This window comes from Calidris pugnax, unplaced genomic scaffold, assembly GCF_001431845.1.
Source record: "Calidris pugnax isolate Ruff unplaced genomic scaffold, ASM143184v1 scaffold47, whole genome shotgun sequence".
Classification (NCBI taxonomy): Eukaryota; Metazoa; Chordata; class Aves; order Charadriiformes; family Scolopacidae; genus Calidris; species Calidris pugnax.
Window position 1 is genome coordinate 2,121,301 of NW_015090809.1, and position 14,823 is coordinate 2,136,123.

General features: G+C 43.4%; 1 long non-coding RNA gene across 1 annotated transcript in view; it reads right to left on the minus strand.

The window, feature by feature from the left end:
• Positions 1 to 14,795, minus strand: part of LOC106885884 — a 33,617-nt gene extending 18,822 nt beyond the window's left edge. Inside the window, exon 1 of the long non-coding RNA XR_001411522.1 lies at positions 13,683 to 14,795. This is a non-coding gene — a long non-coding RNA (uncharacterized LOC106885884). The remainder of the gene's footprint in view (positions 1 to 13,682) is intronic.
• Positions 14,796 to 14,823: the final 28 nt, after the last annotated feature.

The window sequence follows — 14,823 nt, forward strand, 5'->3', positions numbered from 1 at the left end:
AAAGCTGCCGGCTTGATTCGCTGCAAATCAGCTCAGCTCTGCGCCGCCGCCTCCCAGTCACGTCAACACCCAACTGGAAGGAGCAGCCAGGCAGGAGATTTGCCTGAGCCACTTCGTTTGCTGCCCTCCCTGCTAAAACCTTGGAAAATCCGTTTTTTGCCAGGTTTTTTTTTTTTTTTGCTGTCGTTGTTCCTCCCTTTGGGAGAGATGCTAATTGGCTGCGTATCATCTGGTCAGCGAGGGGAATTGAGTTATCGCCTGAATGAGTCACAGCCCGCTGGAATTCACTCCTTTCCTTAAATTGAGAAGGCATGCATGGCACACACCTGAGGAGAGACGCTTCATGAGTAAGGTTTCTTCTCAGTAAAGGTACCTGGCTCATGTTTCCTATTCAACGGAGACTAAAACTTTACAGAATCAGCCGTTGGCAGCACTCCCAGGATATTTTTCCATTCGCACATATTTCTAAAAATGTCAACGCTAGTCTAACCATTCTCATCTGGGGAGCCTGACATCAGATGTACATTAGCCTGGGGAAAAAAAAAAAAATAAAAAATATCCAAACTGCAAGCCCCTTCTAAAAAGGAAAACAAATTCAAAGTATGTTACATTGGCTCCTGCCTCTGAGCTCTATGCAAATAACGGGAGAAAATTCTAAAGTGTGATTTTACACCCATGACAATTCAATTAGAGAATCAGACAGGGGAATAGCATGCATGAGAAGTGGATGGTATGTGAGATTCTTATTCAGGCCTGATTCCTGTATGTTTGGGTCCGTTACCCCACAGCAGACAAAAAAAAAAAAAAACAACAAAAAAACAAAGTCCCAGGCAGGGCCTTAAGACACATGCTTTCTTTGCAGTGCTGGAATTAAAACCAGACAGCTAAACAACACCACATCTGACTGTGGGAGAGCTTCCCCAGGGAGGAAGCATTTTGGCTTGAGCATTTTGTTCCAGTCATCAGTCTCCCGATTATTTTCTCTTCCAAATTTGGACCCTTCACACACCTTCCCAGCATCACCTGCTTTCCCTGAGAAAACCAGTGCAGGCTAACAAGACGCCCCGTGCACAGAGTTAGAGCAATAAGCAATATTGTTTCCCCACTCTCTTATCCCCACAGCACACGCCGTCAGCGGGCTATCACTGTTAGAAGAGATATCTCTATTTAACTCAGTCTGTCAAGACCCAAGGAAAACAAAGGATGTGACAGCAGCCCCTGAGTCTATCTGAGCAGGATTCATGGAATGGAACAGGAGTTGACTTCAGTAGAACTAGTCTGCAATTACAGAGTGAAAAGAGAGCAGGATGTGCCCCTGAAATATTTGAAGTATATATTTCACTTTCCATGCATGCTGCAGTAATGACTTTACAACTTCTCTCTCTAGGGGAAATTAATAGAAAGGCTTCCTCCTCTTACTCTTTCCAATGATTTTCTTCACTTACCTCCAAGATGTGTTTGGCTCTTGAATTATACTTTCTTGCAAATTTACATGTTTTTTACATGTCCATTTCAAGTATATATCCTGTCTCTAAATATTGAATAATACATAAATCTGATAAACAGAGTTTTAACCTGTTGAAACTGTTGAAACAGAACTTAAAGGCTGATGCCCTAACATAAAAAGTATCATCAAACTTTCCAGGTGGTGGACCTCAACATTCCAGACCTCAAGTTGCCATGACCACCTAAGATGTGACCGCTGCACTAAGCCATCTGCCAACTCATCTGCTGGAGGAAACCACCTCCACAGCAGAAATTCCTCAGCCAGCATGTTCTATTGTCCAGAACCTTTGCCATCGTCAAACGCCTTCAGTACTCAGAAGTCTTGTCCAGCCACTCCTACTGAATGATGAGAACCATTCAGAGGAGTGAAACAAAGAAGAAAACTGAGTCATTAGGACTATGTTCAGTGGGAGATCATATGGGATGCTTGTGTATACAAAAAATAAAAAATGAAAGCCCACTGATAAGTTCCCTCTTCAGAGGGACTTGCTTCTCACCCATTTGTTGGGGTGGTTGGCAGCATTAACATCTTAAATTGTTGCAGTAAGAGCTGTCAAGATCCATGAATTACAGTATCAGAAAAGATTTCAAGTGGAAGCTTACTTCCAGACGTGCACTCTTACTTCTCAGCCTTGACAGAACTTAACAAATGTTCCAGTCCCTGAGGACCACAGCAGAGAAACTGCTGGCATACAGATTCACCTTGAAGTTACAGAAGAATTCTAGTGGTGGTCCACTTCCTGCCCATGCTGGGTGGTCCATGGTTTCTACAGCATTAGAAGCAGTTACTAGAACACAGTTACACATGCTTGTATTAGTTTTACTTCCAGTATTACATGTAAAATCCCAATGCTTTGTAAAGGAAGCTTGGTGATGCTTTCAGACCAGTCCTTACTTCCATGCATATTTTTTGGAGGCTGTCTCAATGGATTTAGAGAAGTCAAAGCCATTTGGAAGCTAACAATGCTCAGAAAGCACAGAATTTTTTTGACCTTTAGTGGTTCCTCTTTCAGGCTGCAATTAGTTTAGGACCAAATTACCCTTTTAGCATATATGCAAAGGGAAGTAAACTTAACCCACAGTGTAAACACCATGGACCACCATGGAAGGGCCTCACCCGTGTCAGGTACTGGCCAGGCAAACATCTGCAGAAGACCATTTAGGTGAGACAGACCATCTCTTTGGGGAGGAGGCTGGCCTCAGCGAGATCTCTGTAGGTCTCATCCTGCCTGAATTTCTTTGCAGGCAGTTAAGAGTGTCTCCCCACCCCCTTCCTTGTTTTTTTTCTTTCTAATTTCGAGTTATTTTCTAGTGCAGAATTTATTTTCCTAAGCAGAATTACAAGATGCAGTGACTGAAACACAAGGTATTAGCCTTGTGCAAACAGGAAAATCACTCTGTCAAAAACAAAGCAACGATATCCTGCTCTTGCTGTCAGATTCACTCACGGTCCTCCATTTCCACTCTAAAAAGTTGGGGGTTTGTGTGGTGACTTTTAGTATTGTTGCATATACACGAGCTCAGGCGGAAGCAGAATTAGATGAGAACAGATTTCTGCAGAAAAAATCGTGCTCAATGAATACAGACTGATTCTTGTTTAAGGCAAGAAAGTACCAACAGGGGGAAAGTGTAAAGCTTTTAAGATACTCCAAGAAATTGCCTGAGGACAAGACGCCATGCAGCATCAAAAGCAGGGCATACTTCTCGGTCCTAAGCGTGAAACTGAGCGACATCTATATTTGTCAATGATTCAAGGCAATTAATCACAATCAACTATGCTGTTAAAGACTCTCTCCCAAATCCTAGGCACAACGTGGGAATCAGCACAGGCCAAGAACTGAGCCTATTAGGCAAGTCTCCCTCCTGCCACCTTGTTTTAGAGGGAAGGTCTAACAGCACGAGCAGAGGCTGCTGCGTTGCCAATTGGCCTCGGTGCCAGGGAATGGTCCTGGGCACGTTTCATTTTCTAATATAGATGCAGCCAGGATGCCTATGAGAATTCATATCTCCTCCTTAGTGGAATATCCAGCTTCCTTATTAAGAACAGAACCTAACCCTTTTTCCACTAGCAAGAAGCAGTGCAAATTCCACGGTGTTTCCAAGGCTTCCAGAGGGATTTCTCTCTCATGCTCTACATTGAGAGAGAGAAAAAAAATAATTCTATGCCCCTCAGCCTCTGCTCGCTCTCTCATGCTCTACGTTCAGAGAGAAAAAAAAATAATTCTATGCCCCTCAGCCTCTGCTCCGTTATCAGTATGCATCACTGAAATTTCTTCTTACATCCCCTGGTATTTTTTCCAGCACCTGCTTAAGATGGTTTCAATTCAGAACGTCAAGAAGACAGCTAAAATTTGAAGAAAAAAAAAAAATAATCCTCCAAAACTCAACCAGGATGAGCTTGTGAAAAATCTGTTATGCAGTCAAATGAATTCTGCTATCAGAGCAAAACCAAGTGAGAAAATGAATTAACTTCTAATAATAAATTAGTTTTTTCCATTGCATTGTAATAATAATATTTAGCATTACTGCAATAGCTTACTTGTTGCAACTACTATCTGTGAACAAGCTATGGGTACCTGTTGGTGCTCCTCTGTGCTTCATAAGTCACAGAGGCAGATGGGGCCACTGTGGCACAGAGGCAGCTGGTGCTGCTCTCAGCTCCAGAGACATCGGTCACAGAGGCAGATGGGGCCACTGAAGAGCTGGTGCTGCTCTCAGCTCCAGAGACATCCAGATTGAAATGCCTTGGCTCCAGAGTTTTTGCCCACAGAGAGGGTTGGGGCATCTCTAACTATTCAACACGCTGGCATCAGAGCGACTAAAGTTAGCATCTTAACCTGAGGAACAGGTCACTTAGAAACCCAAAAGTGGGTTTTGGGAATCTGACCGGAATTTTGCTGTTTCCTGGGACTTACTCCACCAGGCCTGCAGGAAGATGTCACTGTCTGCTTTGGATCCACACTTCAGCACGCTCTCTTAAAGACAGGCACCTGTATCTTTTCTTTCAAAGCACTGAGCAGACTTTTAAAAAATGATCCTGAGAAATATTGTGTGGTTATTTTGCCCAGCAGCTGAAATCCAGAAACAACCCCTGGAGTCACCATCCCTTCCTCAGGCAAAGGCGCTGGTATCTCAGCCATAGACTCCTGCTCTTCCCTTTGCTTCTTATTGCTTCTCAAGGAATGTTGTCTCCTTCAAAGCACAGGGTTAAGCTTTAGCCAGAGGGTATTCCTTCCCAGGACAATCTTTGTCACCCTCCAGATTGCCTGTTTCTTTGCATCAGTTCTCTTGCACGGCCAGAATTTCTCAGTACGTTAAAGATTATATTTCCTAATTAAGCCATTCCTAAAATTATTGCATAATAATAATATGTATTTTCACATTAAAATTTCTTGTCTTTAAGTAAGCCTCTTATGCAGCACTGCCTTGAAAATTATAGTGTTTTCTGAACTAAGAAACTCGTAAAATCTGCTCTGCAGATTCATATTAAAGGCTTCCTTCAATTACACCCCCTCATATTTTCAAATCAAGACAGAAAAAAAAATAAAATACCGCTACACTGACTAAATAATTCATTTAATTTTCAGCTGCCCCCTCCCCCCCTACCACATGCATTTCTCCTAACAATTAAACAGGGAGAAGGGAGAGGAAGAGGAGGTGGAAGAGTTTTTAAATTTGTTGAACTTGTTTGAAAGAATTAAGTATCTCGAATCTAGCTAATCCCTACTAACGCTGGAGCGAGTAAAGAAAAGGCTGGTATGGATTTGTGAGATTTTCTGGGGGCATTACTAAGTGCTAGGACACCTAGGAAGGAATTTTAACATTCCCAACCTCTGGTCCCCGTACACATCTCAGACCCTTAGATGGCTGTGCTACCAATCAATTTAAATTGTGCCACTTCTTCCAGTGTCTTCATCCAAACTGAAACCCCGAATATGAGTATTTATTATGCAACTCTATTCTCATGAGGAGAGATGCAAGGCTTCGCTATACTCCTCACCTACAGGAAACAGGCCACAGGGAAACCACCACTGCCTGGCCTGGGTTGGAGACATGACCCGACAGAAGAGACCATATATTTCAACAACATTTATCTCCGAACTGGCTTTGTCAGAAAACTGGAGAAGTGAATCATGGAATCACAGAATTGTTGGAGTTGGAAGGGACCTTCTAGAGACCATCCAGTCCAACTCCCCTGCCAAAGCAGGGCTGCCCAGAGCACATCACTCAGGGCTGCATGCAGGTGGGTCTTGAAGATCTCCAGAGAAGGGGACTCCACACCCTCCCTGGGCAGCCTGTTCCAGGGCTCTGGCACCCTCACCCCAAAGAAGTTCTTCCTCAGATTTGAGTGGAACTTCCCATGGTCCAGCTTGTGCCCGTTGCCCCTCATCCTGTCACTGGGAACCACTGAAAAGAGTCTGGCTCCATCCTCCTTCAACCCACCCTTTAGATACTTGTAAACATAGACAAGGTCTCCCCTCAGCCTTCTCTTCTCCAGGCTCAAGAGTCCCAGCTCTCTCAGCCTTTCCTCATCAGGGAGATGCTCCAATCCCTCCATCATCTTTGTTGCCCTTCACTGGACTCTCTCCAGCAGTTCCCTGTCTCTCTTGACCTGGGGAGCCCAGAACTGGATGCAGGATTCCAGTTGTGGCCTCACCAGTGCAGAGCAGAGGGAGAGAATGACCTCCCTCCACACTCTCCCCTATGAACTACTACTATCCTAGGAGGGGAATTATTATGGACTTCCATCCAAGGTCTACTACTATCCTAATAGGGGAATTATTATGGACTTCCATCCAAGGTGGTTCCTCTAGCAGCATGCTTTCCTATGTCAATTTTAACACCACCACCTTTAGCAGCACATCCATGTGAAACAGCAGCAGGATAGCTCTGCCACTTACTGCTTTGCATCAATGACTGCTATCACTAGGGAATAAAAGTGAGTAAGACTGTGATAAAAGTGAAGGGAGGAAGTGAGCAGTAAGGTATTAATCCAAAGAGTAAGAGCCAGAGTAATCCAAGAACAAAATAACTGAGTTGGAAGAGAAGGCAAAGTGCAAATCACTCCTATTTGCAGAAGACACTCTTCATCTTGGATCTGCATCTTCTCAGAAAATAGTGAAGACTGGGGAACCCTGAGTCTTAAGTCATTATTCATGTGAGAAGGACTGCGATGGGTGACATAAACTACAGAGGAGAAAATGACGTGGAATGATTTTTTAAAAATCGAGTTATCCTTGGCTGCTTAAAAGCTGTTTGCCACATGGTCACAAATGGCAGTCTCCATGGCACACTGTAGTTGAAACACAGAAATGTGATATATCTTTCTTTTCAGATATATCTGCACGTCAGACAAGTGTTACAACCCGCACTGATTTCTTTGGAAACATCCTCCTGATAACAGTGTGAACAGGAATGAATTACTAATACAGAAGAAAATTTGCAGATTATGTTTGGTAAATTATAAATTCTGTCTGGAAAATTATTAATTCTCCAGTAAACATATAGACTATGTGTGCTGGGAAGCCCATGCTCTAATGGAAACACTTTGTTGCCAGCTAGAAAGGTTATTAATTTTACTATTAGATTAGATAAGATTAGATTAGATTAAGTAATTTCTAGAAACCAGGTCAATTCACTGAAAATTCAAAGTAACATTGTTCCATTGGAAAGGGTAACCTCATTTTCATGTCACACCAAGTCAAATAAGGAGAAATTCACTGAAAACAAAGGGTGTCGCATCTCTTTCAGAACAATGCAAACAGGATTTCAGTCCGAGCCACTGGATTTTAACAGCGCTACTTGGGATTCCCCAGGCATCGATGAGAACAAAATCCAAGTATCTGTCCCTAGCACAAAGTTCTCAAAGAAAGACCCAAAGCTGGCAATGCAATCCTGGTCCTAAATTGGACTAGCTGTTCATTGTGCTCTGGAGTGGGATTTTAGAGTGCATGATGGCAAACTCTTTGTTGAGTTGGACTCACCCCATTGGCAAAAATACGTGAGTACCTCACAGAGGGCACCTGAGCTACAAGCTCAAAGGAAAGTGGCACAAAAGCTGCATCTGCAACAGGAGGGAACAAAACAAAGTCAGTCAGTACTGATACTGTTGGTGAGAACCTGGAGTTGTAGTTACTGGGTGATTTCAACAAAACTATGCTAACTATAAAAGGTGCTTGTAGCACTTACAAAGAGAGAAAAGAGCTTTTATTGCATCAACTGATCTTAGAAAAGAAAAAAAAAAAAAAAAAAGGCTTCCAGTCTCTGCACTGGTTCCCAACAGCTCTGGGTCTGTCTCCGGTTGCATCTTTTCAGCCCTGGTAAAAATACAGTAGAGATACCTGGGAATCAAAAAATACCAAATAAGGAGACTACATTACTAGATTAGAGAAGAGAGAAAGCACTGCAATACATATGCTAATTGTGTACAATTGCTGATCTTTTTCTTTAAACAAGTTGATACTTATCTCTGCAACTTCTAATTCCAATTAATTATTGAGTTATATGATTGTGAACTTTACTTTTTTCCTACTCCAATTAATATAAATTAATTATTTAGTCATATGATTGTAAACTTTACTTTTTTCCTACTCCAATTAATATAAAGCTTCTTATTTCATATGGTTTTAACGATACCATCCCCAAATTTTTCACACTGTTTCATCACACAAATACGGGGGTTTACTGGCCAATGCACCCACTGGAGAATTTCTGTGTTTATTCGTACTATGAGTTGACACGCTGACGTCAGACACCATGACCCAGGTTCACTGAAGTGTATCAGCACCCTTAGGTCCCAAATTAAGGCAAGAGCAATGGAAATTTAACAGGTTGACAAGGAGAACTGGGGAGCAGTTAAAGCATACAGCAAGAAAGTGGGAAAAAAAAAAAAAAACCAACCAAACAAACCCCTTACAAAACCTACAAATGGCATGTTCTGAAATACATTTTGTGGTGCTGAATATTACATAAGCCTTGGCAAAATGACTCTGGAACAATGATTTGCCTTCTACAGACAGCTCAAAGTAGCCTCGCAGTCACAGGCCTTGGTTCTCATGGGGAACTTCAGTCACCCTGATATCTGCTGGGAAGGCTACACAGCCAGACATGTACAGTCCAGCAGGTTCCTCCAGTGTGTTGATGATAACATCAGTGTGTTGATGATTCAAGGATTGGAGCATCTCCCTGATGAAGAAAGACTGAGAGAGCTGGGACTCTTTAGTCTGGAGAAGAGAAGGCTGAGGGGAGACCTTATCAATGCTGACAAGGATCTAAAGGGTGGGTTGAAGGAAGAGGGAACCAGACTCTTTTCAGTGGTTCCCAGTGAGAGGACGAGGAGCAACGGGCACAAGTTGGAACATAAGAGGTTCCACTCAAATATGAGGAAAAACTTCTTCACGGTGAGGGTGACAGAGCCCTGGAACAGGCTGCCCAGGGAGGGTGTGGAGTCCCCTTCTCTGGAGATTTTCAAGACCCGCCTGGATGCTCCTGAGTAACATGCTCTGACAAGCTCTAGGCAATCCTGCTTCAGCAGGGGAGTTGGACTAGATGATCTCTATGGTCCCTTCCAACTCTAAAAATTCAGTGAAATTCAGTGAAATAACTTCTTGACTCAGGTGGTGGAGGAGCCAAGGAGGAATGATGTACTACTGGACCTAGTTCTGACAAAGAGGGACTGGTGGAGGACATTAAGACTGGGGGCAACCTTGGCTGTAGCCATCATGAAAAGATAAGAGTTCAGGATTGTGGGTAGTGTGCACAAAACAAGAAGTAGGATTGCAACCTTGGACTTCAGAAGGGCTAACTTTCTTCAAGAAACTGCTCGGAGAAATCCCATGGGTTAGAGCTCTGGAAGGTAGGGGGGCCCAAGGGAGCTGGTTGATATTCAAATACCTTTTTCTCCAAACTCAGGATCGGTGCATCCCTAAGAGCAAGAAATCAGGCAAGGGAAGCTGGAGACCTGCGTGGGTAAGCAGGCAGCTTTTGGAAACACTCAAGTGGAAGAAGGAAGTTTACATTGTGTGGAGGAAGGGACTGACCACTTGGGAAGATTACAAGAATGCCACCAGAGGAGCAAATGTCACTACTGGTCAGGACATCATTCCAAACGACCTGAACAAATCTCAGCTAGGTAGCTACATTCCTTACTACACCTAAGGGACATTGTTGGGTGCCATTATATGGTCTCCCTGTCTTACCTCAGAAGGAGCTTCACCAACACGTTTAAGAAAAATACAGATTTTTGCGTACATATGTATATTCTAGGAGACTGAAAGTGCAGTGGTATTTCCTCTGTTACCTAATGAGAGGTGAACGGCAGTGCATGGAGAAGAGAAGCTACATCAGAGCAGTGCTCAGTGTGCTGTGAATCAAGAGGCCCCATCACCACCACCAGAACAGCGGTGTTTGCAGTGCAAGAGGCCAGGCAACAGCCAGCAGAAGTGCCATTTTCTCCTTACAGACTCCAAATAAAAAGAGCACACAAAAGAGGGATTTGTTTGTGCTGCTCAAAGCAGCATTAACTATCCCTCTGTGTTCACTGACCCCACCAGATGGGTCACACTGCACAGATGCTGGCATACAGCCCTTGCCTGCAGAGCCACCAGGAACGAAGCAAGAAACCAGAAAGGAGACCCCAGGGTAAATCTCTCTCCTTCCTTCCCTCCCTCTCTGAGATCTCTTATTGGAGATGTCCCAGTCTGGCCAAGCCCACTCATTTCTGTGCCTCTCCTAGCCCTCTCCCCCTTTGAAAGGCTCAGTCTTACCTTCCACAGCCTTTTCTTTACCATGTTTGTATATAAAAGATCATTGTGCTATTAAAACGCTAGGAGAGGAATTGTATTATATAACTACTAGTTACTGTTTTACCATTTTTTAGAATGATGGAAAAGTAAAATAAGAATGTAGACTCCCCTTGGGGCAAGGTTAAGCAAATTAAACTTACGTTCCTGGTGGCCCAAAAGAATATTCACTTCAGCATCCCCAAAATGGAAGAATGGAAGGGTAATGCATTTCAGTTGGAACTGTCCCGCACAGAATGAAAAGCCATTAATAACTGTGGCATATAGGCATGTGTGGGGTGAGAAATCTTCTGTGATATAGCCCCTAGTCAAAAGAGTTTACAAAAAAAAATGTTGGGTTGTTTGGTTTTTTTTACATTTGCAATGATTTGCTATTCATTAAGCTCTGATATCTCGTGGCTTTTGATATTCCGAAGGGATTTCATTCAGCTTGCTTTTCATTCCAGGTCAGCTAACATAAAATCAATAATGGTTTGGACAGATTTCCTTCTTGTAATGAGCCCAGAATTGGCATAGATAGCCCAAACTCTCTTCCTGTTTCACATTTACAGGAGCTTTTGCGGAGCGGTTTGGTTCTCTCTTTCCCTCGCGTTCTTTCGCGACAGAAATTTTCATCGGCATGTTACGGGGCTTCTGCACCATTTGTATCCCAGGCACAGACATGTGCTGCCTACTGAACTTGATGAAGCTTCTTGACAACAAAATCGATACAGCAAAAGCAGGTTCTTACTGCTGGAAAGGGGAAATATACACTCATCCTGGCCAAAGTTGTTATTTTTCGTGCAGACAATCATAGAATCATAGAATAGTTTGGGTTGGAAGGGACCTTAAAGGTCCCCCATTTCCAACCCCCCTGCCCTGGGCAGGGACACCTCCCACCAGACCAGGGTGCTCCAAGCCCCATCCAGCCTGGCCTTGACCCCCTCCAGGGATGGGGCAGCCACAGCTTCTCTGGGCAACCTGTTCCAGTGTCTCACCACCCTCACAGCAAAGAATTTCTTTCTGGTATCTCATCTAAATCTCCCCTCTTCCCATTTAAAACCGTTACCCCTTGTCCTGTCACTACCCTTCCTGACAAAGAGTCCCTCCCCAGCTCTCCTGTAGCTCCCTTCAGATATTGGAAGTCCCTCAGTGCTCAGCTTGCCACTGGTCACGTCAAGAGGACTGCTCTGATGAGCAGTGCCCACAGGAAAAGACACTCTTTCTGCAGTAAGAATTTGGTGTTCTGACTACAGTGCCCTGCAGCACTACTTGTTTTTGGGCTCACAAACTGGACTACACACCTAATTATTGGCGCCGAAAAGTCCCATGGCAACTGGTGGCTCTAAGGTCCCAGCAGGGTACAGACCAATCTCAAAGACCAGTACACCTGAAATACCTGCCCAACACCACTTGGCTTAAGCATGTGCTCAGAGCTGAGTCCAGGCTAAGCGCCGTGCTGAACTGTGATCTAACCATCCTCCTGGTCGCATTACTCAGTGTCTGGCAGCAACCTCTCTCATTAGAAAGCAAATCCTTCACTGCCTTATAAGCCAATAGAAATTACGCATCCTCGTAAAGAAGGTGTCAAAGCCGAGTTTGCCTCAACTGTGCTTGACAACTGGTTAGAAAGCCAAGCCAAACGAATATTTTCAACCACATCTTGAGAATAATTGGTTTTCTTTTTATTGGAAAGTTCTGCTGTTTTATTACGGAAAACCGCAGCACGTTCAAACTGAAGGTCGAGGGATGATGTGACAAGCTCGTGTAGAACCCTGCGCAGCAAATTAGGGTGTTATTTTGCTCTCACAGAGCTTGATCTTGACTGGGACAAATTCTGCTCTCAGTTACAGCAGGGCACGTACGCTGGAATCCAGAGCTGAATTTCGCAGACGGGCTCCAGTGGGAAGTTAAAAGGCCCCCAGATTTTGCAAGATCAAGTCCTTGCGGTATCTCCGCAAACATGAGGTTGGGTTCAAGAAGCAGCCGTGATAACCTAACAGTTCTCTGCCACTGAAAGGTGAGAACTTCCCTTCTCCCCCACTTCCCTGCACCTCCGACCTTCCCCATCCCTTCCTCGCACCGCCTCTGGCATTCACTTGAGTCCCCCCCCCACTGTTTTTTGACAGAAAAATATCTACTTTGTTGTCGCTTGGTGTTCCTCCATGGCATTTTCTGCCAGATCAGTGAGCTCGAGCAGCTCCTGGAAGAGAAGGCAGCACTTGCACACGGACCGGCACAAAGACAGAACCAGTTCAGAGCAAGCAACAAAAGGGCACACCATGGAAGAAAATTTAAAGAGGAGGAAGACAAGACCTTCCCTTTCTATCAGCAATGGGCTTTTAAGATCAGATCAGCCCACTCCCCATAGCCCCCATCTGCTTTCACCTCCCTCAGTTTTACACTGATGCTACACCACTAATTGCAGTAATTACTGTTATGCAATTCAGATTATTAATATCCCGAAGCTCTGGCCATAAGCAGGGTCCTGCTGTTAAAGGAGGGACCGTATATACACACATTGGCCCTGCTCTGAGGAGCTGACAGTCTAATCCAGCACAACCTGCGACTGGAAGAGCAAACTAGGCAAGACAAGAGCCTTCAGGAAGGTGGGGGGTTGTAATTAGAGCAAGACACAACCAAAATTTGATCCCAAAAGACTCACTGCATTATTTGGTACTTATTCAGGTGAGTCACATGGATTTAATCACTGAAAGTAAATCAAACCATTCGCTTGAGCAAGAAGCTTCACTCTAAGTCCAACAACGAGCCACATCCCAGCGCGTGCAAACAAGCAATTATACCACTTCTTTGCTTCATTTTAGATTCACCAAAGGGCCAGTTCTGCACGTCACCAGGATGCAAAAACTCTCACTAAAGCAAACAGGAGATCTGCCTGTGCCCAGAGACTGGGCACTCTGTCTGCTGGCTTTCCTGCAGGCAGTTTTCTCAGTGTACGACAGCATCATTCCCTATCTCAATAAACCAGCAAACCAACCAAAGAAACCAGTATCTATAATTAATGCAAAAGATCCCGCTCTCTGTCATATTATCAGATTCAACCTCCTTCCCCCTCACTCCTGGGTTTCAGGCTGAGCTCTGTGTGACAGTTCTTTATACCAAACATAAAAAACCAAAACATACTACTTGCTTGGCACTTACCATGCCTGTTTCACCGAACTGGAAGGAAAAACATCATGCATTTGGCTATTATCATTAAATGGCATGACAAGGGACGGGCAAGCAGAATTTGTGTCTGGACGAGAGAACGTAAACCCACTGTTTTGTAAAGCTGATTTACATTTATCACAGCACACACATCTGAGGTGCTCGCATAAATTATAATCCTGATTTAGTATTTACTTAGTTGTATTATAAAATTTGTTAGAAACAAACCTTGAGTGTCGACAACCAAGACTTCTCTTTCTGCTAGTCTCGCTGTGCCACTGTACGGGGTAAAGGCGTGAAGCATCCTTCAGCAAGAAAACAGAAGTTTGAGGGGAAAACAGAGACGTTCTTTGCGAGAAAAAAACGGTAACACAGCTCTTTGATTTAAAGCAGCAACTTTTGTGTCAGTCTTCACGAGCAGGCTGTACAGCGCTGTATTATCAGGATGAAGAAAACCTGTCACTCGTCCCTCAACAACACCTGAACTGGAAAATCCACAGCACTGAAAAGATTTCGTTTGGAAATAAAAGAAAATGAGGATGTGTTTTGATGAAAGGTGATGCTTTCCGTCTGAGTCCAAGATATAAGCCACGCAATGGTTATTGAAGCAGCACAACATGCCACGTTAGACTCTTTAAGTGCCGTCCATTTCCAGTCTATGATAATTAAAAAGAGTGAACTGTGTACACAAATGGTATGGATACATAAAGGTGACCGATACACATGCCAAAATAATCTGGAGTGTACGACGAAAATAGTTTTGCAGATATTGCACTCATTCCACTTCCTTGTTACATCTATCCATTCCCTCATTATTATTATTATTTTTTTTTTGATCTGTTGTGCACTTGGATCAAAACCAGTAACAGCAGACAATTTTTTTCTTTCGGTCTCAAAAATATAAGAAAGGTATAAAACTGTAAAGCTACCAAAAAAAAAAAAAAAAGAAAAAGCTGCACATACATTTTTTTGAGTGGGGACAGTAAGCACAGGACTGAATTATTTAGAAATTCTGAAACGGTAAGGTAATTAATAAAAATATTTATAAAGAAGTATATCTACAATATTCAATAATTTAAGGCTCACAAGAAACTAACATATCAATGACAATAAAAGTTTTCTGCTATAGGGTTAAAAGCACCAAATTCACTTCACATACTAGATAACCAGATCTGTACTGATCACAAGTGGAAAACTCTGAAAGTGCTTATCTGCTAATGTTCCTAGTGCTTTAACAATGTCGTTTTTCACAGGAATAAGAAATCCCCTTTCAACCATACAGTCATACAGATATAAAATATATCAGAATAATTTCAGTTTGAAACTACAGTACAAAAAACCTCGACCTCCCTCCCCTCCCCCCCCCCCC